This window comes from Macrobrachium nipponense, chromosome 38 (genome assembly GCF_015104395.2).
Source record: "Macrobrachium nipponense isolate FS-2020 chromosome 38, ASM1510439v2, whole genome shotgun sequence".
NCBI classification, from domain to species: Eukaryota; Metazoa; Arthropoda; class Malacostraca; order Decapoda; family Palaemonidae; genus Macrobrachium; species Macrobrachium nipponense.
Window position 1 is genome coordinate 9,043,523 of NC_061098.1, and position 25,877 is coordinate 9,069,399.

Consider the following 25,877-nt stretch of genomic DNA (forward strand, 5'->3'; position numbering starts at 1 on the left):
AATCATGGGCTTTCTTGGACATCACCCCAAGGGACCAATCTAAGAAGTTGAAGACTTCCAATACATGAAAGAGTCCCTTGAGGAGATGATCCAGTTCTGAAATACCCCATGTAATGCGTGCAGAATTGAGACTTGGACGCCTTGAAGCGTCAACCAAAGTCGAAAAATCTGCCTCTGTTGTAGAAGGGAGAGCGATACCCATATTCTCTCCCGTCTTATACCATATGCCTCTTTTCCCAGCTAATCTTGCTGGAGGCATGCAAAAGACTGTCCTGACTAAGTCTTTCTTAGACTTCATCCATGAGTCTAAGGCGTGTAATGCCCGCTTCATCGAGATGGTGGGTTTCATATTTAGAAAAGACGAGGGCTTCTTCGTCTTAGCACTGGAAAAGAGCGAGCGCGGAGAAGGAGGAGCAGCAGGAGTCAACTCGTCTCCATACTCCTCAAGAAGCAGGGTAGTCAAAACCTTATAGTTGGACAGACCCTCTCTTCCATGATCTTCATCATCCGAGTTTTCCTCCAACTCGGGATCTATCTGAGTCTCCGTTCTCCTTTCTGAACTTTCCTCTTCTGGAGGAGACAAACTCCTAATAGGAGAGGGGCTAAGGGAATGATACTCTTTCCTCTTCCCCGCTTTAAAAGACTTGGAAGGCGTCACAAGCTCCGGCTTCTCTTGAACTTTAGAAGACGCCTTGTATGACGCTTCCCGTTCTCCGAGCGTCATGGCTGACGTCTCTTGCTGACGTCTTGATGACGCTTCGCGTCTGGAAGACGCTCCGCTCTCTAAAGGCGTCCTACTCGGCGTCGCAATATTGGACGGAGCGTCACGTCTAAGATCCGCTTTCAATGACGCTTCACTTCTAAAAGACGTCTTGCGTTTCTCTGGCTTTACGAAACTCTCGTAAGCCCCCGATCTAGCTCTCGAACTCGAAGTTTCTGCAAGACGTTCAGCAGTTTCACGTCTGTCTGACGCTTCTCTTCGAGCAGGTGAGAGAGGACGAGACTTCTTAATTGGAAGCGTCACGTCCTTCCGACGGGGCGCTAAAACTCCCACAAGAGATGACAGTTGTTCCTGAACTGCCATAATTATCTTTCTTGACGCTTCTCCCACGTCTAGTGCATGACGCCTTTCGTCATCACTCGGGGTTTTTTTTTTTTTTTGGGGTAGAAGAATGAAGGGGGTACTTCCGCACAAGCGTCAGGTGACGCTGACGCCACCTTCGCTTTCTTAATAGCAGACGGAGCGTCATCTGAGAAGCGCTCTGGGCTCGAGTCTATGTCGGGCTTCATATGACGCTTCAGCGGTCTCGATAAGTTCGACTCCTTCCACCCTCGTTTAGGTGAGGGAGAGGGAGAGGACGAGAAACACTCACGAAGGACGCTTTTTCTGTAGCGCCCTTGAGCCGCCTGCCATGAAGCAGAGCTAGCTGAAGGGACGTCTGACCGTTAGGGGATTCCCACGAACCTCCCTTTAGAAGGCTTTTCGACTTTCCTTTCTATATGGGCATGGGAGCTTGGAAGAGGTCTAGGCCTGGGAGCGTCGCAGGGACGATCAAACGCCCCCTCCACAACACTGAGAGAACTCACTTCACTGAAATGTTCACTATCACTAGCCTTACCTTTGGAGTCAGCCATCTTGGACTTCATGTCTCTAATAGTAGCTTTCAGATTGGCGATTTCCGATGCCGAATCCGAAAAAGCACTTCTGAGAATGAGATATATAGGGAGAATCTACATCAGTAGGATTAGAATATCCGTGAAAGGCTCAATAGGCCTTGAACTCACACCTTTCAGCCGTCTAACTCTATCCCTCTCTAACTTCTTCAAATAAGAAGTCAAAGTCTTCCACTCTTCTGCATTCAATCCTCGCATTCCTTACAAGTATTAATAGCAGAACACTGAACCCCCCTACATTTACGGCATACAGTGTGAGGATCAACCGAAGCTTTCGGTATCCTCACCCTGCAGCCTACATTCACACACATTCTCACACTCACATTAGAATCAGACATACTGAGAAAAATCCAAAAGAGTTATTCCAAAAACAGTCCACAGTAGCGAATGCCAAAACACGATCCAAATACGTCACCAAAAGCCGAAAAAAACGTTGATCAAATAGTTGAAAAATGAATCTTAAGTCAGGAGGTAATAACAACAATGTTGATACCACCGGCGACAGAGAAAATATGATAGAAAACGGGGATGGTTCCTAGTCCTGCCGCCCAGGGCAGGCCGGTAGATCACCTGACCTACCTGTAGCGAGTGGCGCGAAATTTGAATTTCTGTCGGGGACGACGGAGTCTTAGCTATGTATATATCTGACAGGTAAGTTGATTGTATGAAAATGCAATTTTGGACAAATTGTCATTTGTTCCGACACGGCATACAAACCTTCGGTCCTTTTACAATAGGAAGACTCACTTTCTTGGTGGGAGGAATCTGAGTCTTTTGTGAACAGACTGGTGTTCGCCCAACCTTGGAAGTCTCCCTGGTCGTAAGAGCGAGGGAGGGATCCAAGCCTCTGTCCAATTGATCGGGGTGTGCACCGCAGGATCAATGGTCAGACTCTGGGACCGAGTACTAAGAGAGAGGCAAGCGTATCTCTTCGTACCAGCAATGTAAGAACTTGTTCCTGTACAGGAGCAAATATAAAGTCATGGGTTTGACTCTTGTAGGCATCCACTTCCCCCCCCTTGTAGGAGGAAGTGGTGGATATTCTGCTCCTATCCCTAGTGAAAGGGATAGGATGGGGCTCTGTCATATAGCTCACCTGCATCTCGTCTCATCCAGCGTAGTGACGACCGTGGCCCTCTGCCCACAGGTAGAGGAGGAGGAAAAGATGGGGAGAGGGAGCCAGTCACTCACTCACTCACACATCCATCCACACAGTCACACCAGGACTCGATGCTGTTTCAGCCTGCGAGGGTCTGGGTTAGCTACACAACTGTTGAGCAGCCACCACGGGTCCCAAGGAAAAGGTATCCAAGGACCTGTGGGCAATATTCCCGAAGGTAGAAAGGACGTAAAGGTAGTCTGGTTAAGCCAGACCCCTGCCTTCAAGGACCTGCGCCACGGAGAAGTTCTTACGAAACGCCAACGAGGGGCCAATACTTCTGACTTCGTGAGCTCCTCGGACCGGGACGTAACGGATGTCGTCACTACCATCAGCCTCATACGCCCTCCTGATGACCTCACGCAGCCAGAATGAAAGAGTGTTCTTGGATACTTCTTTCTTGGTTACCCCGGTGCTAACGAAGAGGCGTCGACACTCAGGCCTGAGGTGTCGAGTTTTCTTCAGATAGCGCCGTAGCGCCCTCACAGGACAAAGCAGCATCTCATCCGCATCATTATCGGTGAAGTCCATTAGGGAGGGAATCGTGAAGGACTCGAACCTGTCGTCAGGGACCGACGGTTTCTGAGTCTTCGCAACGAAGTTCGGGACGAAATCGAGCGTCACAGATCCCCATCCCCTGGAGTGTCGTACATCATAGGAAAGACCATGAAGTTCCCCTACTCTCTTCGCCGATGCCAGGGCAGCAAGAAGAGGGTCTTGAGGGTCAGATCCCTGTCTGACGACTCTCGGAGTGGCTCGAACGGCGTTCGAGTCAAACTCCTAAGGACGAGAGTCACATCCCACGCAGGGGGCCATGAGTTCCCTGGGTGGTGGTCAAGACCTTTCGAAGCTCCTCATTAGCAAGGATATCTCGAACGAATTCGAGATGTCCAGTCCCCTCAGTTTTAGGACGAGCGCCAGTGCTGCTCTATATCCTTTAACTGTGGGTACTGAGAGGAGCTTCTCTCGGCGAAGAAACACGAGGAAATCCGCTACCTGCTGAAGAGTGGCTCTGAGAGGAGATAGACCCCGTCTACGACACCAAACCACAGAAGACGGCCCACTTCCCCTGGTACACAGCTGCAGAGGACTGACGGACGTTTCCAGCCATCTCTGTTGCTGCGCTACGAGAAAAGCCTCTCGTTCGCAAGAGATGGTGGATAACAGCCAGCCGTGAAGTCGTATGGACTGGACTGCTCGGTGGTACCGCTCGACGTGTGGCTGGGCGAGAAGGTTGTGCCCAAGGGGGAATCTCTCTCGGTTTCTCCCTGCGAGAAAGCCCGCAGGTCCGGATACCAAATGGCCTGTTGGCCATTTGGGAGCCACCAGATCATCCTGAGATTCGGGGTGACCAGTGCTCGACTGATCACCTTGCGAATCAGGCTGAACGGGGGAAAGGCATAGACGAAGAGGTTGTCCCACGGGTGTTGAAGAGCGTCCTCTGCAGCTGCCCATGGGTCCGGCACGGCTGAGAAGAAACCTGAAGCTTTCTGTTGTGCCGGGTGGCGAACAGATTCCCACCCGACTGGTCGCCCCCACAGGTCGAAGAGCCTTTCCGCCACGTCCTGGTGTAGAGACCACTCGGTCCCTATCACCTGATCCCAGACGGCTGAGCGTGTCTGCTACTACATTCCTCTTCCCTGGAATAAGTAGCGTGCCGACAGCTCTATTGAGTGTGCCTCGGCCCACTCGTGCACCTGCCGAGTCAACTGGTACAACGGGAGAGACACTAGCCCCCCTGTTTGTTGACGTAGGCCACTACCGTGGTGTTGTCGCACATCAACACCACTGAGTGTCCCATCAGCGGTCCTGGAACTCTTGGAGCCGAGGAATGCTGCCTTGAGTTCCAGTACATTGATGTGAAGGTGCTTGTCGTTCTCGTCACTCCTGAAGTCAGCAACTCCTCCAGGTGTGCGCCCCATCCCTCGGTCGATGCGTCTGAGAACAGCTGCATGTCCGGGGGGGGAGTGCGCAGAGGCACTCCTCTTAAGAGGTTCCTGTCGTCCAGCCACCAGGCTAGGTCCTGCCTCACCTCCGGTGTCAGTTGACACTGGAAAGCTTGGGGATCCGTTGCCTGAGACCAACTCTCCTTTAGTCTCCACCATTGGAGAGACCGCAGGTGAAGACGCCCGTGAGGGACTAACTTCTCGAGTGACGACAGGTGTCCGATCACGACTTGCCATCGCTGAGCTACCTGTTCCTGCCGAGACAGGAACTGGTTTTGGCTGCCTCCCTGAATCTGCTGATCCGCGAGTCTGCGGGGAAGACTCGCCCTGCTACCGTGTCGATCAGCATACCCAGGTACTTCATCCTCTGCTTGGGCTCGAGATCGGACTTTTCGAAGTTCACAACGATCCCCAGATCGCGACAGAACTCGAGCAGTCGATCCCTGTCCTGTAGCAACTGCGAGCGGGAGCTCACCAGGACTAACCAATCGTCGAGATACCTCATCAGACGTATCCCGTGCGAATGGGCCCAAGCAGACACCAGAGTGAACACTCGCGTGAACACCTGTGGGGCGGTTGAGAGACCGAAGCAAAGTGCCCTGAACTGGTACACCGTCCCGTCGAGGAATAAAGCGGAGGTACTTTCTGGAGGACTGATGAATGGGTATTTGGAAATACGCATCCTTCAAGTCCACTGAAAGCATGAAATCGTTTCTCCCTGATGGAGTCGAGCACGGAACGTGCCGTCTCCATCGTGAACCGGGTCTGGCGAACAAACCGGTTCAGGGGAGAGAGATCTATCACCGGGCGCCAGCCTCCCGTAGACTTTTCCACCAGGAAGAGTCGACTGTAAAAGCCCGGTGACTGATCCGTGACGATTTCTACAGCTCTCTTGCTCAGCATGGTCTTGATCTCCTGTCTCAATGCTACGTCCTTCGATGACCCTGGAACGTACGACTGCTGTTGGACCGGGTTGGAGTGAGGGGTGGCCGAGTTCGAAGGGTAATAGATATCCCTCCCGAAGGACATCTACAATCCAGGTCTCGGCGCCGTAGCGCTGCCAAGTTGCCCAATGGCTGGCCAGGCACCCCCCCACTTCCGGCAGCAGGTGAGGGGGAACGCCGTCCCTAGCGTTTCCCCCCTTTCTTCGACTTCTTCCCAGAGCCTCCTCGGGAGAAGGAGGGCTGGTTACGGCTCCCCTTTGTAGAAGTCGAAGAAGACAGAGTCTTTCCCCGGGGCTTCGACGCGACTACCGTCTTAGCCACCGAGGAAGCGCTAGCCGAGCTCTTTGGCTTGGCCGCAGTCCGAGGGCTGCCCAGAGAAGCCTTCGAGACTGCCTGGTGAACCAGACGGTCACTGTCGTCAGTGCGCCGTCTGTCCACCGCAGCGTCCACCATCTCTCCTGGGAAGAGAGACGTGGAACTCCGTAGAGGTTCCGTTGTCGTAGTCCCAATGCCGCTTCACGCCCAGCGCCCTGGAAACCCTGTAGTAAGGACAGCGTCCCTACGTCGGAGAACCAGGTTGGCCCACAGGTTCACCGTCTGGTGGGCAAGGAAGGAGATGGCTCTTCCCCCAGACTGGCAAAGTCTCCTAAAGGCCGAGTCATCTTCGGGAGAAATTCCCCCGGAGTTGGCTGCGACCTTAGATACTGTGAGGGACCACAGATCTAACCAGGAGACGGCCTGGAAAGCTGCCATGGCAGTCGATTCCAGGCCGAGTTGCCTCTTGCTGCGAGAACCATAGGTTCTCGGACAGGAGCTGCTGCAGAGACACACCCGGAGTCAGCCTGGCTAACTCCGGGTTCACCTGTTTGGGCGCATCGGGTCCCTCAGATGGCACGTAAAAACACCGCTGTCGCAGCAGAGGAGGTGGAAGCAGCTTGCTCGACCTGCCAGACTTGAGGAGAACCGTCTTGCCCGGAGACAAGAGATTCTACTGGTCCAGCACTGAGTCGGCAAGCTCGGAACGCGGCAAACCCACCGTCGGTCTGGGTTCCCTCTTCGGGCCCCAGAACGACTCGAGCCGGGACGTGGGCTCGGATGGTGGGAGCGGCGATCCTTCCCCGAGGTCTTGTTGTGCTGACGAATCAGCGCAATTACCTCGGCAAAGTTCCTCTGGATCTCAGGAGTTACTGCGTCCTGCGAGTAGGACCATCCAGTCCCTCGAACAGGAGCATCTCCCGAGACCCTCCCCCCTCGAGGGGGGGAACAGCGACAGACCCTCTCGGTCTCCTCCAGCCACTTGTGCATACGACCTGGCGTCCGAGAACCGTGCCTGGTACGTAGGACGTCGTGGTGGGATCCTGAGGGGCGCACCCCTCACGATCACTCCTCAATACCACCTCGCCCTCCCAGTGTAACCCGAGGAGGTTGACAAGGTATGGGAGAGGCAGACCTAACGCTCCCTCCTCGCTCGCTGGCAGAACCAGTGGGCTTGGGAAGACTGCAGGCGATCGTCAACCCGCGGTGGCGATCGAGCTGCAGGCCTAGTCGAGCCGTCTCTCTGTGGAGAACGGCTGGACCGAGAACAGCGGCCCCAAGGTCCTCGTGTGTCAGAGGAGCTGGTGCTTGGTGTCGCCGTACCCGATCGCTCTCTGTGAGAGTGACGGTCAGGCGACCGGCGAGCTCCACTGTCACGGTGAGACCGGTGCGTATCCTCACGGCGCGTCACGTCGCTGGTACCAGCCGTGGCTGGTGCCGGCGAACGGGGGGACCTCTTCCCAGCCTCAGCCCGTGGCCGGTCGTGGACCGTCACGTCAGCCCGGGTAGCCAGCTGCTCGCCGCGAGAGCTGGTCTGGTGAGAGTCGCGTGAGCGGCTGTCACCAGTCTTCCGCTCCGTGCCGTGAACCTGACGCTGAGCTGGCTCAGAGGTCTGGTTCCTAGCTGCACGGTCGCTGGTAGGCGACCGTACACTCGGTACCTCTCGCGAACGAGAGGCCGAGACGGACCCTGCTGCCGTGGCGAACCACTAACAGCAGGTGAGGAAGTGCCGGTGTTAGCCGGCACTCCTCTGGTCCCCGTAGTCTTCTTCCTTGCGGAAGAAGAGACGGGTCCTGCCCCCGAAGGAGCAGGGTGACCAGCGGAAGAACCCCCCGTCTCACCGGAGCGAGACGGGCCCTTAGAAGCTCCTGAAGGAGACTTCTTAGGGGGGGGGGGAGGCGACCTTCTCTTCTTAGGCGGGGGAGCCTTAGAAGAAGAAGGGGAAGAGGCAGGCAGACGACGACGACGACGAAGAAGAGATGAAGACGACGACGACACCCTTCCTCCTCTTCTTCTTCTTCTTCGTCAACCTCCTCAGGACCGATGTCAGATCTGTCATCCAGGGCGGAGCCGGGGCTGCTGTTGCCGAAGCAACAGGGCCCATACGCACCTGTCTGAACAGATCGGCATCGGGAGCAGCGGCGCCACGAACAGGAACAACGTCAGCAGGTGCAGGCATCACAGGAAACAGCAGTGGAGACGGCAGGAGCAGGTACAGGAACGGCAGCAGTGGTCGGCAACGTCACGTCCGTGAACAGCGGCTGGGCAGGTACGGCAGGTACGGCAGGCTGTACAGGCGGTCCAGGTGGACGGACCAGCGGCACAGACATCCTAGGTACTGGTGGGAGGTCCAGGGGCGAGCTCTTGGGCACACGAAGTCCGGTCGCGGCAGCACGGCAAACCCAGGCGGCGGCATCACACTCCCCCGTGGTACGGCGACTGGCCCCTGCACCGATGTAGTTGGTGTGACAGAGACCGCGTGCGGGGTGTACACCAGGTGAGGAGGTGAAGCATAGCCAGGCGTTGAAAGGGTCGTGGTGGTGGTCGTTACCGTAGCATGCGTGACCGCCACAGAGCCAGCGAGATGGTAGAGCAGCCCCTGGACACTCGGCACGCCCTGCAGACCCAACGATGCCCCACACCTGTCCGAGGTCGTCCTTCGCGGCAACCGCACCTGAGGAAGCAAAGGTCAGGTGATTAGCAGGATCCTCTACCCGCTCGCGCGAAGACGAACGGATAGAGGACCCAGAGTACAACTCGACATCGGGGTATCTAGCGCCCTCCTCCACACTCGACAGGTCGGGTGAGGAGAAGGACCTAGAAACCCCCCCCGAAGGGGAAGGCGCCAAACGTGGGAGCTGAGCGGGCGGCAGGAAAGAAGACGAAGTGTCCGTAACCAAAGGAGTCGCGGGGAGAGCTTTCCGACGACTCCTTTGCAGGCCTTCGCTTCTTCCTACCTTCGTACAAGCCCCACTGCGCCTCCGACCAATTACAACATACTTCACAGGGCTCGCTCGGGTGCATTCGCGCCCCCCGACACCGAGCGCACAAAATATGTGGATCAATTTCAGGGAACGAGCGGAACTTTCCGCATTTACGCCCTTCGGTACCCGGGCATAATCTCCGGGGGGTAGCGAGGCGTGGAGATTCCATGATTGATCAAAAATTCACAAATGATGAAAAAAGAGGAAATGATTGTACTTACAATTATGATTCACACACAAACACAACCAAATACTCATGAAAGCAAACGACGAGAAGCGGGCAGAGAGCGTCGAACACACATGACGTTCCACTCGCTGTGAGGCCGAAAGCTAAAGTGATTTGTTTACCTCCCAGTCGCGCTGCCGCGCGCCTGTCGGACAAGCAGTTAACTACCGAACCCCTTGTTCGAAAAGCTTACGACCTATCCAGCTGCCGCTAGTACCTTCCTATTGTAAAAGGACCGAAGGTTTGTATGCCGTGTCGGAACAATTTTGTATTTAGCCCTCTGGACCTGACTACTGTAACCACCTAAGGTCTCTAGTTGAAATTTAAGTTACAGTGGGCCCCCGTATTTGCGTTCTCTGGATTCGCGACACTCACTGATTCTCTGATTTTTTATCTGGACCATATCTAACCATTATTTGCGGTGAATTCGCCTATTCGCGGGATTTTCTGATCATAAATAATCACTAATTAGTGTATTTTGATGTTATTTTCATGACTAAATACATTTTTATGATACAAAAACGATTTAATAATTTTAAAATATTAATATTGACCAATATTGTATTAGTAAGTTTAATAAGATTAAATTATATCACATAATAACTAGTAATTCTCTCTCTCTCCCTTACAGGGATGTATGCTTTTGGGTGATAAATGATTTACTAATTTTCTAATATTAATGTAAAGAGCAATCACTTCAAGAAAGAAAATACTACATTGAATTAGTAAGATTTTAGTTTATAAATTATGTAATGAAGGAAATCCCAGTCTTCACACATCTTTCTTTCGAACTCCAGGTCTCTCTCTCTCTCTCTCTCTCTCTCTCTCTCTCTCTCTCTCTCTCTCTCTCTCTCTCTCTCTCTCTCTCTCTCTCTTTCTCAGTAGAGATGCGATATTTTTATGATACACTATGTATATGTTTATTAATATTTTCATATGATAATAGTAATATTATTAATAATAATAATAACTGTGATTACAAAAATCATAAGTGAAAGTATTTTACAAATACGTACTACGAAAATCTCTCTCTCTCTCTCTCTCTCTCTCATCGTCTCTCTCTCCTCTCTCTCTCTCTCTCTCTCTCTCTCTCTTACAGAAATGTATGTTTTTTGGATGATAAATGATTTACTGATTTTCAAATATCAACATTAATGTAAACAGCAATAATATCAATTCATTAAAGAAAATACTAACGTGAATGAGCAAGATTTTAGTTTATAAATAAAAAATTATGTAAGAATGAAAGAAAATGCATTTTACCCGGCATCTTTCTCTTTGAACTCCAGTAGCAAGCCGAGTTGGCTGGGGTCCAACAACTGTTGCCCTCTCAATGATCACGTAAATTCTCTCTCTCTCTTTTACTGAGATGAGAATTTCTATGGTACATGTGTATGTGATTAATATTTTCGCATAATGATAATAATAGTAATAAAATTATTTCAAAATTCATGTTATAGTATTTTATAGAAGTACAATAATCTATCCATTTCAGTCTTTTAAATAAAGATAACCCCCCTCTCTCTCTCTCTCTCTCTCTCTCTTGCCACACGAGATAGTATGTCTTAGTGGTAACTCTCGCCCTCTGTTTGGGCTGGAAATGTATGTATAAGTGTATCTTTTAGGACATTACTACATTTTATGGTAAAATAATAATATACAGAACTAGTTTACAAATAATATTAAGTTTAATGAAACTAAACAGTAACAATAACCTCTCTCTCTCTCTCTCTCTCTCTCTCTCTCTCTCTCTCTCTCTTACTTACGTGTTTATTTGTTTTGTAGTATAAATAAATTATTTACCTTATAACTAATTTTCAAATACGTATTAATAAGATTAATTAAAAATAGCGATTCCCAGTCTTTTTATCCATGTGGAGGAAGGTGGGCGGGGGAGTATATGACAGTTTGATATACGTATTGGCGGAGGGGTAGGAGTCGGAGTTTAAGAGTTATTCTCTCTCTCTCATTATTATTCTCTCTGTCTCAGAAATAATTCATAATTTCACTCTTGATGGTCAGATATATGATGTTGCCATTCACTGCTCTCTCTCTCTCTCTCTCTCTCTCTCTCTCTCTCTCTCTCTCTCTCTCTCTCTCTCTCTCTCTCTCTCTCTCTGTTATTGGCTGTAGGTATATATTTTTAATGGTAAAATGTTTAAGATGACTTTGAAATTATATTAATAATATAACCTCAAAGATTAATACAGTAATAGGTTAGTAATTTTAGGTATATTTGAAGTAGGATGTTATTAAAGGTATACATTTGGTATCTGAACTTTCAAGATAGGCAGTTATAAGCATTTTTAGTGGTGGTTTTAACTATTCGCGGGTTTTAACTATTGACGGGGGTGTCTGGTACACATCCCCCGCAAATACGGGGGGAACACTGTATATAATTTGTGCACTAACTGTTTTTACTCTCAATGCATATTTTTTTTCTCACCATTTACTGTTATTACCAATATTATGATTACTACTAGCTCTTATGCTACCTCAGCTATTTTGTGGATAAGTGCCGATTATTAATTTTCTTTTTCTTTTATTATCATGTCCCATGTATCTAGATTGTGTATGTTACTGTCTGTATTTTGTATATTCAATTTATATGGGCCTGAGCTGAAATAAAGCATATTATTATTATTATTATTATAATCATCCGAAGATTCGCGGTGACCAGCACCTTGCTGATCACCTTGCGAATCAGACAGAATGGGGGAAAGGCATAGACGAAGAGGTCCCCACGAGGGTGTTGAAGAGCGTCCGTCTGCAGCTGCCCATGGGTCCGGCACAACCGAGTAGAAAACCTGGAGTTTCCTGTTGTGCCGGGTGGCGAACAGATCCATGACTGGACGTCCCTACAGGTTGAAGAGCCTTTCTGCCACGTCTGGATGAAGGGACCACTTGGTTCCTATCACCTGATTCCAACGGCTGAGCTTGTCTGCCACTACATTCCTCTTGCCTGGAATGTAGTGAGCTGACAGCTCTACAGAGTGAGCCACAGCCCACTCGTTCACCTGCAACGTCAACTGGTGCAACGGGAGGGATACTAGGCCCCTGTTTGTTGATGTACGCCACTACCGTGGTGTTGTCACTCATCAACACTACTGAGTGTCACATCAGACGGTCCCAGAACTCTTGGAGAGCAAGAAACGCTGCCTTGAGCTCCAGGACGTTGATGCGTCAGAGGAACTGCTGCTGGTTCCCCTACCCGTCCGGTCCCTGTTGGAGCAGCGGGTCAGCAGACCTGCAGAGACCACTGTCGCAGTGAGACCGGTGTGTGTCCTCACGGCGCGTTGAGCCAGCCAGCGATCGGGGGGACCTCTTCCCAGCCTCAGCCCGTGGCCGGTCTGGGACCGTCACGTCAACCCATGTGACCGGCTGGTCGCTACGAGAGCGGCCGCTGGCCTGGCGAGAGTCACCTGAGTGGCTCTCGCCAGCCTTAAGTTCCGTGCCGTGATCCTGGCGCCGAGCTAGCTCTGGCGTCTGGGTCTTGGCTGCACGGCCACCCGTGGGTGACCGTACACTCGGTACCTCTCGCAGACGAGAGGCCGAGACAGAACCTGGTGTAGCGGCAGAACCTCTAGCACCAGGCGAGGAAGTACCGGTGTTAGCCGGTACCCCTCTGGTCCCTGTCTTCATCTTCCTTGCGGAAGGAGAGACGGGTCCTACTCCCGAAGGAGCAGGAGGACCAGCGGAAGGACCCCCCGTCCCACTCCGGGGCCCTGAGAAGTTTCCGAAGGAGCCTTCTTAGGAGGGGTGGAGGCAGCCTTCTTCTTCCACAGCTGGGTAGCCTTGGAAGTCAAAGGGGAAGAGGCGGCTGCAGACGACGAAGAAGAAGATGAAGTCGACAACGACACCTTCCTCCTCTCTCTTCTTCGCAGCTTCCTCAGGGACAGACGTGAGGTCAGCCATCCAGGATGGAGCCAGGGCTCTGTTGCCGAAGCAACAAGGCCCGACTGCACCTGTCCGGACAGACCAGCGTCTGGGACAGCAACACCGAGGACTGGGATGACATCGGCAGGTACGAGAACAGCAGGAACGGCCAGCACAGCATCAGCAGCAGGTACGGCAGGTAGCACAGGTAGGCCAGGGGACGGGGCAGTAGCCAGCGACATCCTGGGTACCTGCGGCAGGTCCAGAGGCGAGCTCTTGGCCAGCGGAAGTCCAGGGGAGGCAGCACGGCAACCTGGGCGGCGGCAGCACGCCCCTCCTCGGTACGGCGGCAATCGGCCCCTGCACGGCGGCTGTAGGAGTCACTGACATCACGTGGGGGGAATATACCAGATGAGGAGGGGCGGCGTACCCTGGAGTAGAGATCGTGGTGGTGGTCACCACTCCATGGGTGACCGTCCCAGAGGGAGCAGCCCCTGGACACTCGGCACGCCTTGCAGTCCCAATGATGCCCACACCTGTTCAAGATCATACCCCACAGCAGAAGCACCTGCGGAAGCAAGAGTCGGGTACATGGGAGGGGTTCTCTCTCATGCGGGGGGGGGGGGGTTGATGAGCCCCATCCCGAACAAACGGAAGACCCCGAATACAAATGCACGTCGGGTAACGAGCGTCCTCCTCTACGCTCGACGGATCGGGTGAAGAAAAAAGACCTCGACACCCCAACCCCCCCAAAAGGTGCCATATGTGGGAGCTGAGAGGGGACGAGAGAGAGAGAGGAGAGAGAGAGAGAGAGAGGATGAGAGGAGAGAGAGAGAGAGAGTATCGGTTACCAAGGAGTCGAGGGAGAGCTTTCTGACGACTCCTTGGCAAGTCTTCGTTCCCCCCTGCCCCACCCCCGCACAACACCCACTGCACCTCCGACCAATTAGAATAAAGTTACACGGCACGACGAGCATTCACGCGCCCTCGGCACCGAGCGCAAAGGGAATGAAAATAAATGAAAAATGAAAAAGAGCACTGCACTTACGATATTCACTTTCACACTTTCACCCAAAAAATGACAATTTGTCGAAAATTGCATTTTTCCTAACTATACAAACCTGAGGTCCTTTAACAATAGGAAGTAGCTAGCGGCAGCTGGAACGTCGTAAGCTTCGAACAGGGGAGAACGGTAGTTAACTGCTTGTCCGATCGTCGCGCGGCTGGGAGGTAAACAAATCACTTTTGCTTTTGGCCCATGCAAAATACGCAGGGTGAGGGGTGGCATGAGGAGGGACTATATGTAAAGGACCTCAGGTTTGTATAGTTAGGAAAAATGCAATTTTCGACAAATTGTCATTTGTTTCCGATACGTAATACAAACCATCGGTCCTTTAACAATAGGAAGACTCACTTCTTGGTGGGAGGAATCTGAGTCTTTTGATGAACAGACTGGTGTTCGTCCATCCCTGGAATGCCTCCCTGGTCGTAAGAGCGAGGGAGGGATCCAAGCCTCTGTCCGACTGATCGGGGTGTGCACCGCAGGATCAACTGGTCAGACCTCTGGGCCGAGTACTAGAGAGAGGCAAGCGTACTCTCTTCGTACCAGCACTTGTAAGAACTTTTCCTGTACATGAGCAAATATAAAGTCATGGGTTGTCTCATGTAGGCATCCACTTCCTCCCCTTGTAGGAGAAAGTGGTGGATATCACTCCTATCCCTAGTTAAAGGGATAGGATGGAGCTCGGTCGAGTAGCTTACCTGCATCTGACTCCCTTCCAGCGTGGTAACGACCGTATCCCTCTGCCCACAGGTAGAGGTAGAGAAAGATGGTGAAGAGAAGCCAGTCACACTCTCATTCGCACATTCATTCTCCCAGTCATACCAGGAATCGATGCTGTACTGCCTGCTCGGGTGCTGGTAAGCTTACACAACGTGTTGAGAGCCACCACAGGTCCCAAGGAAAAAGTATCCAAGGACTTGTGGGCAATATCCCGAAGGTAGAAGGACGTGAAGGTGGTCTGGTTGGCCCAGACACCTGCCTTCAGGACCTGCGCAACGGAGAATTTAGAAGTTCTTACGGAACGCTAAGGAGGGTCCGATACCTCTGACTTCGTGGGCTCTCGGTCGGAGCGTACGGATGTCGTCGCTACCATCAGCCTCGTACGCCCTCCTGATCACCTCACGTAGCCAGAAAGAAAGCGTGTTCTTGGAACTTCTTTCTTGGTAACCCCAGTGCTAACGAAGAGGCGTCGACACTCAGGCCTGAGGTGTCGAGTTCTCTTCAGATAGCGCCGTAGCGCCCTCACAGGACAAGCAGCATCTCATCCGCATCGTTATCGGTGAAGTCCAGAAGGGAGGGGATCGTGAAAGACTCGAACCTGTCGTCAGGGATCGACGGATTCTGAGTCTTGGCTACGAAGTTCGGGACGAAATCGAGCGTCACAGATCCCCAGCCTCTGGTGTGTTTAACATCATAAGAAAGACCATGTAGTTCCCCTACTCTCTTCGCCGATGCCAGGGCCAGCAAGAAGAGGGTCTTGAGGGTCAGATCCCTGTCTGACGACTCTCGGAGTGGCTCGAAGGGTCTTCGAGTCAAAACTCCTAAGGACGAGAGTCACATCCCACGCAGGGGGCCTGAGTTCCCTGGGCCGGGTGGGCAAGACCTTTCGAAGCTCCTCATTAGTAAGGAGATCTCGAACGAGTTCGAGATGTCCAGTCCCCTCAGTTTTAGGACGAGCGCCAGTGCTGCTCTATATCCTTTAACTGTGGGTACGAGAGAGCTTCTCTCGGCGAAGAAACACGAGGAAATCCGCTACCTGCTGAAGAGTGGCTCTGAGAGGAGACAGACCCTGTCTATGACACCAACACAGAAGACGGCCCACTTCCCCTGGTACACAGCTGCAGAGGGACTGTCGGACGTGTCCAGCCATCTCTGTTGCTGCGCTACGAGAAAAGCCTCTCGTTCGCAAGAGATGGTGGATAACAGCCAGCCGTGAAGTTGAAGGGACTGGACTGCTTGGTGGTACCGTTCTACGTATGGCTGGGCTAGAAGGTTGTGCCAATTGGGTAGCTCTCTCTGTGCGTCCGCAAGAAGAGCCAGCAGGTCCCGGATACCAAACGGCTTGAGGCCGTTTTGGGAGCCACCAGGATCATTCTGAGATTGGGAGTGACCAGCGCTCTACTGATCACTTTCCGAATCAGACAGAAGGGAGGAAAGGCGTAGGCGAAGAGGTTGTCCCAGGGGTGTTGGAGAGCGTCCTCTGCAGCTTCCAATGGGTCCGGCACGGCTGAAAAGAAAACCTGAAGTTTTCTGTTGTGCCGGGTGGCGAACAGGTCTACGACCGGTCGCCCCCACAGGTTGAAGAGCCTTTCCGCCACGTCTTGGTGTAGAGACCATTCGGTCCCTATCACCTGATCCCGACGGCTGAGCTTGTCCACTACTACATTCCTCTTGCCTGGAATGTAGCGTGCTGACAGCTCTATCGAGTGAGCCGTGGCCCACTCGTGCACCTGCACCGTCAACTGATGGAGCGGAAGAGACACTAGCCCCCCCTGCTTGTTGACATATGCCACTACTGTGGTGTTGTCGCACATCAACACCACTGAGTGTCCCACCAAGCGGTCCTGAAATTCTCGGAGAGCGTTGAACGCCCGCCTTGAGTTTTTTCCAGGACATTGATGTGAAGGTGCTTTTCAGTGATGGTCCCACACACCTGCAGTCAGCAACTCCTCCAGGTGTGCGCCCCATCCCTTGGTCGATGCGTCTGAGAACAGCAGCATCTCGGGGGGGGAGTGCATATGGGCACTCCTCTTAAGAGGTTCTTGTCGTCGAGCCACCAGGCTAGGTCCTGCCTCACCTTGTCCGTGAGAGCCACGGGAAAGTAAGGAGGATCCTTCGCCTGAGACCAACTCTCCCTTAGCCTCCACTGGAGAGACCACAGTGAAGACGCCCGTGAGGGACTAACTTCTCGAGTGACGACAGATGGCCGATCACGACTTGCCATTGCTGTGCTGCCTGTCCTGCCGAGACAGGAACCGGCCGGCTGCCTCCCTGAATTTGCTGATACGCAAGTCTGCGGGAAAGACCTGCCCTGCTACCGTGTCTATCAGCATACCCAGGTACTTCATCTTCTGCTTGGGTTCGAGATCGGACTTCTCGTAGTTTATCACGATCCCCAGATCGCGACAAAACTTGAGGAGTCGATCTCTGTCCTGCAGCAACTGCGAGTGGGAGCTCGCCAGGACCAGCCAATCGTCGAGATACCTCAGAAGACGTATCCCATGCGAATGGGCCCAAGCTGACACCAGAGTGAACACTGCGTGAACACCTGTGGGGCGGTTGACAGACCGAAACAAAGTGCCCTGAATTGGTACACCGTCCGTCGAAGATGAAGCGGAGGTACTTTCTGGAGGACTGATGGATGGGTATTTTGAAAATACGCGTCCTTCAAGTCCACTGAAAGCATGAATCGTTCCCCCTGATCGAGTCGAGCACCGAGCGTGCCGACTCCATCGTGAACCGCGTCGTGCGAACGAAGCGGTTCAGGGGAGAGAGGTCTATCACCGGACGCCAGCCCCCCGATGCCTTCTCCACTAGGAAGAGGCGGCTGTAAAAGCCCGGTGACTGGTCCTCCACGATTTCTACAGCTCGTTTCGCCAGCATGGTCTTGATCTCCTGTCGAAGAGCGTTGTCCTTTGATGATCCCGGACATAGGTTTGTAGGTGGACCGGTTTGGAGATGAGGGGGGGCCGGAGATCGAAGGGTAGTAGAATACCCTCCGAAGGACGTCTACTATCCAGTTCTCGGCGCCGTAGCGCTGCCAAGTTGCCCAATGGCTCGCTAGGCACCCCCCCACTTCCGGCAGCAGGTGAGGGGGAACGCCGTCCCTAGCGTTTCCCTCCTCGTTTCGACTTCTTCCCACCACCTCCTCGGGAAAGGAGGGCTGGGAGGAGGGCTGGTTACGGCCTCCTTTAGCAGACGTCGAAACAGCAGGAGTCTCGCACGGGGTTTGGACGGTGCAACCGTCTTCGCCGCCGTGGAAGCGCTAGCTAAGCTCTTTGGCTTAGCCACAGTCGCTCAAGATTGCCCAGTAACCTTCGAGACTGCCTGGTGAACTAAGCGGTCACTGTCATCAGTGCGCCACCTTTCCACCGCAGCGTCCACCATCTCTCCGGGAAAGAGAGCTGGGGAACTCCTAATTGGTCCATTGCGAAGCCCGAGTGCCGCCTCACGCCCGGCCCCCTTGGTCACTCGGGTAAGGACTGCGTCCCTACGTCGAAGAACCAAGTTGGCCCACAGGTTAGCAGTCTGATGGGCGAGGTAAGAGATCGCTCTTCCTCCAGACTGGCACAGTCTCCTGAAAGAGTGTCGTCTTCGAGAGCAGAACTCCCAGAGCCGGCCGCTACTTTGGATATTGTGAGGGACCACAAATCCAGCCAAGAGACTGCCTGGAATGCTGCCATAGCGGTAGATTCCAGGGCAAGTGCCTCCTGCTGCGAGAACCAGAGGTTCTCCGACAGGAGCTGCTGCAGGGACACACCTGGAGTCAGCCTCGCTAACTCCGGGTTAACCTGTTTCGGCAGTTATCGGGTCTTCCGAAGGCACGTAAAATCGCCTGAAAGAAGCGTCGTCTTCGAGAGCAGAACTCCCAGAGCCGGCCGCTACTTTGGATATTGTGAGGGACCACAAATCCAGCCAAGAGACTGCCTGGAATGCTGCCATAGCGGTAGATTCCAGGGCAAGTGCCTCCTGCTGCGAGAACCAGAGGTTCTCCGACAGGAGCTGCTGCAGGGACACACCTGGAGTCAGCCTCGCTAACTCCGGGTTAACCTGTTTCGGCAGTATCGGGTCTTCCGAAGGCACGTAAAATCGCCTCTGACGCTGTAGAGGAGGAGGAAGCAGCTTAGAAGACCGTCCGGATTTCAGCGAATCCTCCCGTCCTGAGACGAGATTCTCAACTTGATCCAGGACTGAGTCTGCAAGCTCTGATCGCGGTAACCCCACCATCATTTTGGGTTCCTTCTTAGGACCCCAAAATGACTCGAGCCGGGACGTGGGCTCTGCTGGTGGTAGCGGCGATCCTTCCGCAAGGTCATTATGCTGACGAATCAGCTTAATGACCTCTGCAAAGTTCCTCTGTATCTCGGGAGTAACTGCGTCTTGCGGAGTAGGACCGTCCAGTCCCTCCAGCAAGAAAACAGATCCCGCGATACTCCTCCTTCAGAAGGAGGAACAGCGGCAGACCCCTGACGGTCACCTCCAACTACTTGCGCGTATGTTCTGGTCGGTCCTAGAACCGTGCCTGATCCATACGGCGTCATAGCGGGATCGCGAGCGGCGCACCTCTCGCGATCACTCCTCGGTACCTCGCTCCTCCCGGTGTAGCCCGAGGAGGTTGAAGGTACGGGAGAGGCAGACCTGACGCTCCCCCCCTCACTCGCTGGCAGGGCCAGCGTGCGTGGGAGGGCTGCTTGCTGATCGTCAACCCGCGGGTGGCGATCGAGCAGCAGGCCTAGCCTTGCCGCTCGCCTGGGGCGAGTGGCTCGGCTGAGAACGTTGACGCTGATCTCTAGCGTCAGGCGAGCTGTTGCTGGTTACCGTCTCCGCCCGGTCCCTATGGGAGCGGCGGTCAGGTGACCTGCTAGGCTCTCTGTCGCGGCGAGACCGGCCAGCGTCCTCTCGGCGCGTCGAGCCGCTGGTACCAGCCGTGGCTGGTACCGACGGCCGCGGGGACCCCTTCCTCGCCTCAACCCATGCCGGTCAGCGACCGTCACGTCAACCCGAGCAGCCAGTTGGTCGCTGCGAGAGCGTCCACTGGCCTGGCGAGAGTCGTGTGCACGACTCTCGCCAGTCTTCTGCTCCGCGCCGCGGTCTTGACGGCGAGCGAGCTCGGGCGTCAAAACTTTGGCTGGACGGTCTCCCGTGGAAGAGCGTCCACTCGGTACTTCTCGCGAACGAGAAGCGGCCGAGACGGAACCTGATTTAGCGGCAGAACCGCTAACACCAGGTGAGGACGTACCAGCCGAGGCTGGTACACCTCTGGTCCCCGTCGTCTTCTTCTTTGCAGAGGAAGAGACGGGCCCCGTTCCCGAAGGAACAGGAGGACCAGCAGAAGAGCTCCCCGAATCGCCTGAGCGAGACGGGCCCTTAGAAGATCCCGAAGGAGTCTTCTTAGGGGGGGAGGAGGCAGCCTTCTTCTTCTTCGGCTGGTTAGCCTTAGAAGTCGAAGGGGAAGAGGAGGCAGCAGACGACGAAGAAGACGACGACGACACCTTCCTCTTCTTCTTCGCCAGGCTCCGCAGGACAGACGTCAGGTCTTCCATCCAGGAGGGAGCCGGGGCAGTTGCCGAAGCAACAGGGCCCGACTGCACCTCTCCGAAAGAACCTGAGACTGTAGCAGCACCACCAACAGCAGGAGCGACAGGAGCGACAGGAACAGCAGGAACAGCAGGTACAGCATCTGAAAAGGAAGGAGCAGCAGGGACAGCAACAGGTACGGCAGGCACGGCAGGAACCACAGGAGAGCCAGGCGTCCTGTCGGCAGCTACCGTCCTCTTTGGTACGGCAGTAATGGGTTTGTGCACCGCAGCGTAGGTGTCACCGTCATTACATGCGGCGTGTACACGAGATGCGGCGGCATGTCATATGCTGGTGTTGTTATGGTGGTAGTAGTAGTGGTTACCACACCATGAGTGACCACTGCCGACCCCGCCAACCGCTGAAGCAACCCTGAATACTTGGCACTCCCTGCAGTCCCAGCGACTCCCACACCTGTCCAAGGTCGTCCTTCGCTGGTGGCACATCTGCAGAAGCAACAGTCGGGTTATTAGTAAGAGGGGTTTCCTCGCGCCTGGGGGGGAGAAGAACCCCACCCAGAGCGGACGGAAGACCCCGAATACAACTGGACGTCCGGGTAGCGGGCGCCCTCCTCCACACTCGACGGATCGAGTGAGGAGAAGGACTCCGCTACCCCCCCCGCGGGGAGGGGAAGGCACGAAACGTGGGGGCTGACCGGGAGGCAGGAAGGAAGACGAAGTGTCAGTTACCAAAGGAGTCACTGGAGAGTTTCTTTCCAATGACTTCCTTGGAGGCCTAAGTCTCTTCCTGCCCTCGTACAGAACCCACTGCGCCTCGGACCAATTCATACAAGTTACACATGGCTCGTTCCGGGAGCATTCTCGCCCCCGGCAACGAGTACAAACCTCATGTGGATCCACGTCCACGAATGATCTAAATCCGCCGCATCTACGCCCCTCCAGCCCGGGACACACTCTACGGGCGACTGGGGGGCGCGGCGAAATCTCCATTTCTTGATCACTCATATTGTCAGCAATAATGAATAAAGAAATGTACAAATACTTACAATCATCAACACTCAACTAAACCAGAAAAGAGGGCTGATACTCAAAGCAAACGACAAAAGCGGGCAGAGCGATGACGAACACGTCCTATCTCCACACGGCCGAAAGCAAAAGTGATTTGTTTACCTCCCAGTCGCGCGGCGCGCGACGATCGGACAAGCAGTTAACTACCGTTCTCCCCTTGTTCGAAGCTTACGACCGTTCCAGCTGCCACTAGCTACTTCCTATTGTTAAAGGACCGATGGTTTGTATTACGTATCGGAACAAATACAAGGCTCGGGCTGAGAGCATTCCCGCCCTTTGTACCGAGCGCAACTGAGGATCAATCTTCGGAAAGAGAGGATGACCCGACACTTGCGGGCCTCAACCCCCGGACACATCCACGGTTGATGGCGGGGCGCGGGGATAGTTCTATGTCCGATGATCCAAATAATCAATGTAATAAAAGATGAAAAAGACAGTACATACTTACAATTCACTTTCAAACACTGACAAACCAAGTTGAAAAATTAACAACAGAGCAAAGCATACGACGATGAAGCGGGCAGAGAGCGATGGCGAACATGTCCTTACACCACAAGGCCGAAAGCAAAAGTGGTTCTTCACCTGTCAGTTGCGCGGCGCGCGCACGGTCGGACAAGCAGTTAACTACCGAACTCCCTTGTTCGAAGCTTACAACCGTCCAGCTGCCGCTAGTTACCTTCCTATTGTAAAAGGACCGAAAGGTTTGTATACCGTACTGGAACAAAAAACAGGTATAAAAATTTTTTGTGGCCTTTTCTTGAGTTTTAACTAACAAAATAGGAGGATTTAAGCATTTTTATAGGGGTTCCAACTATTCACCAGGAGGGGGGGGGGTCTGGTACGCATACCCCACGAATACAGGCGACCACTGTACACCCTATTTACCTTTTTAGTAGTACAAAGTCTAACTGTCAGAGGTGCGTACTATGATACTGGAGTAAGGGCTTGTACAGCAGTCAAATCCCATCCAGAGTGGTCTGAATTATCACAAAAAAGTGGTGTATCATCTTACCTTTTGATCATCCCAGTAGTCCACTCCCATGGAGCCTTCATACTGCCCAACTTTCAGCCCAGTATGCGTCTTTATTGCGGAACCTTGCTGGTGCACGAGTGGGACTGTGTTCACTACAAAAACAGTCCGTTTACTTCCATTACAAATAGAACCACGTATCTGAAAGGAAATTTGACTTAAAAGACTGCTGTGAATGAAAGTTCTTTACTTTTGTTACATATTTTTTAATATATATTTTAATTCTATTCTTTTAATGTGCAAAGCTAACAAGGCTTTGCTCATACAAAGTGAACAGCTTATGTAGTCAGGGCAAACAACCAACCCCTCCCCTGGATGAGAATTAAGGTATAATCAATCTACCAAACACTGACAATTCCTTTTATTTCTTTAAATACTACACTATAAGATTAGTACTATAAAATTTGATAATCAATGAGTCGTTCTCTAAATTAACTTCAAACATACTCCCTATGGCCCAAAACAAAAGATGAAATCCTTACCTCATCTGCAAACTCTTTAATAAGCAAAACTGCAATGAAGGTTTTCCCAGATCCAGTACCAAGCACTAAAATGGAATTCTTTTTTCTAGCACACTTGAAGAGCTCAATCTGATATGCCCGAGGGGTGAACTGTGCATTAAGCTGTAATATATAAATAGAGTTAATTATTTTACACTGGGATTTTTCTGAACCTGACAAATTTTTTATTTGTATTTTTTGTACCTAACAAACCTGAGGTCACACCATGTCTTTTAAATTGATACGTACAGGCAGTCCCCGGGCTATGACAGGTTCGGCTTACGACATTCCGAGGTTAAGGCGGTTTTCAATTATATTCATCAGAAATTATTTCCCGGGTTACGACGCTTGTTCCAGGGTTACAGCGCCTACATCGCTGATCTGGCAGATGAAATATGACCTCAAAATGCAAAATAATTAATATTTGCAGGTTTATTTGAGGAAAAATGCAATAAGAATGCAATTTACTTAGTTTTCAATGCACCCAAAGCATTAAAAGTAAGGTTTTCTTAGGATTTTTGACGATGTTCCGGCTTACGACGATTTTCGGTTTACAACTCATCTCAAGAACGGAACCCCCGTCGTAACCTGGGGACTGCCTGTATATACCTTGGACACAACCTGGTCAAGGTTGTTAATGAGCAGTAGTTAGAGATAGGGTACCTGTAAGCATTAACTTTTTGGATTTTGTAAGTTTCGGACTTTGTGAAATGTTCTGGAACGGATTACAGTGGACCCCCCGTATTCGCGTTCTCCAGATTCGCGGACTCACACATTCGTGGATTTCTCTCGGGAACGTTTCCCTGCATTATTCGCGGAAAATTCGCGCATTCGCGGTATTTTTCTATGATAAATATCCACAAATTCCTGGTTTTTTTGGATGAATTTCATCATAAAATGCACTTTTTGTGAAAAAACTATTAAAAACACCATGTAGAAATGTTTTTAGTGGGTTTTTTCTTGAGTTTTTAACTAACAAAATAGGCTGTTTTTAGCATTTTTATAGGGGTTCCAAAACATGCGCGGGTTCTAACTATTCACGGGGGGGGTCTAGTACGCATCCCCCGCGAATACGGGGGGACCACTGTACGTATGAAAACCAAGGTTCCACTGTATTCAGATATAGCAAAGATCTTCACTGACAATATATCAGATACATATATCCACTTTCGACTTAATCTACACTGAACTTACCAGAAGTTGCACATCAGCATTGTCAGTTTCAACCTCATTCTCCTCAGTAATATCCATTATGTGCTAGCCTCAACCAAGATCTTGATATCCCTGAAAAAAAAAAAATTAAACATAAAAATTACGGTCACTGTTCTTGCCATTCCCGAAGAGATTAAGAATACATTTACAATAATTCCCTCTGAACAAAACAACTGCCATCCAATGGAGTAGATTGGGAAGCAAAGAGGTACATAGTAGCCACATCATAATCTTACTAGCAATTTCGGGAACTAAATAAATGTGTAATTTCCATTAGTAACACATTAACAAAATCTTTGATCATGCACCTTGTCAAAAACCAATAAAGCACATGAAGTAAGTGAACTACGCAAGCCATTTAACCCATTACATACAGTAAAAAATATACTTGAAAAACAAACTTAAAAAATTTTCTGCAAAATGATATTGTTAGTATACAATAAAGTTTTGTACATACTTACCTGGCAGATATATACTTAGCTTAGGTCTCTGACGTCACGACAGAAAATTCAAAACGCGCACACGCTACAGGTAGGTCAGGTGATCTACCTTACCCGCCGCTGGGAGGCGGGTGTGTAAGAACCAGTCCCCCTTTCCTGTCAGGTTTATTTTCTTCCACCTGTCTCCTGAGGGGAGGCTGGGCGGGCCATCAATCGTATATATCTGCCAGGTAAGTATGTACAAAACTTTATTGTATACTAACAATATCATTTTTGTACATGAACTTCCCTGCCAGATATATACTTAGCTGATTGACACCCTTGGTGGGGGAGAGACACATACTTACTTAGAAAGTGGGGACAACACATGTTAAAGGAATACATAATATAAAACCTCTGGTTTCTTACCTGATTTAGGCAGAAGACTTGATAGTTACTGTCTATTAGTCTGCGTTGCCTAAAGAGTCTCAGCGAGGGCGTGACCTATGGCTGAAGAACTCTTTGGGTCTACCAATGGGAACTGAGTCCCACTTACTTGGCAGAATCCAAGCAGGATCTGGTCAATGGGGATCAACCCGCTTACATGCCAGAGCCTATCACTACCATTGCACGGAGCCTTAAGCACAACCGATCACCTAACCAATTACTAACATTAGTATACGAAAGAAGGAGCTGCCTCCTGCAACCTCCTTCGTACAACCAACAAACTCAAACTAAAACTAACAGGGAAGGATTAAAAAGGATGTGTTTCAGCTCCCTGCCCAGCACTGAATCCGCCGATACGTAAGGGCCTAGCCCAAAACACTTATCATACGTAATCGATACGTCCCTTAGGTAGTGATTAGAGAAGACTGATTCACACCTCCAACCAAAAAGTGGCCTTCATAAGGTTTTGTAATGACAAATTCTTCTTGAAAGCCAAAGACGTCGCGATGGCCCGTACTTCGTGCGCCTTGACTTTCAGAAGGTTAAACTGTTGCTGATTGCAAGAAGAGTGTGCTTCTCTAATAATATTCCTGATAAAGAATGAGAGTGCATTTTTAGATAAGGGCCTACTGGGGTCCCTTACAGAGCACCAGAGATTGCTCTCATTAGCGGCAAGTCTTTTCTTCCTCTGAAGATAATATTTCAGGCTTCTCACCGGGCAAAGAGATCTCTCCTCTTCTGTCCCGACTAAGGAGGA

The 25,877-nt window shown here is 51.7% G+C and overlaps 1 pseudogene; it reads right to left on the reverse strand.

Moving 5' to 3' along the window:
- Nucleotides 1-24,499, reverse strand: part of LOC135209601 (endoribonuclease Dicer-like) — a 38,476-nt pseudogene extending 13,977 nt beyond the window's left edge.
- Between the last annotated feature and the right edge of the window lie 1,378 nt (nucleotides 24,500-25,877).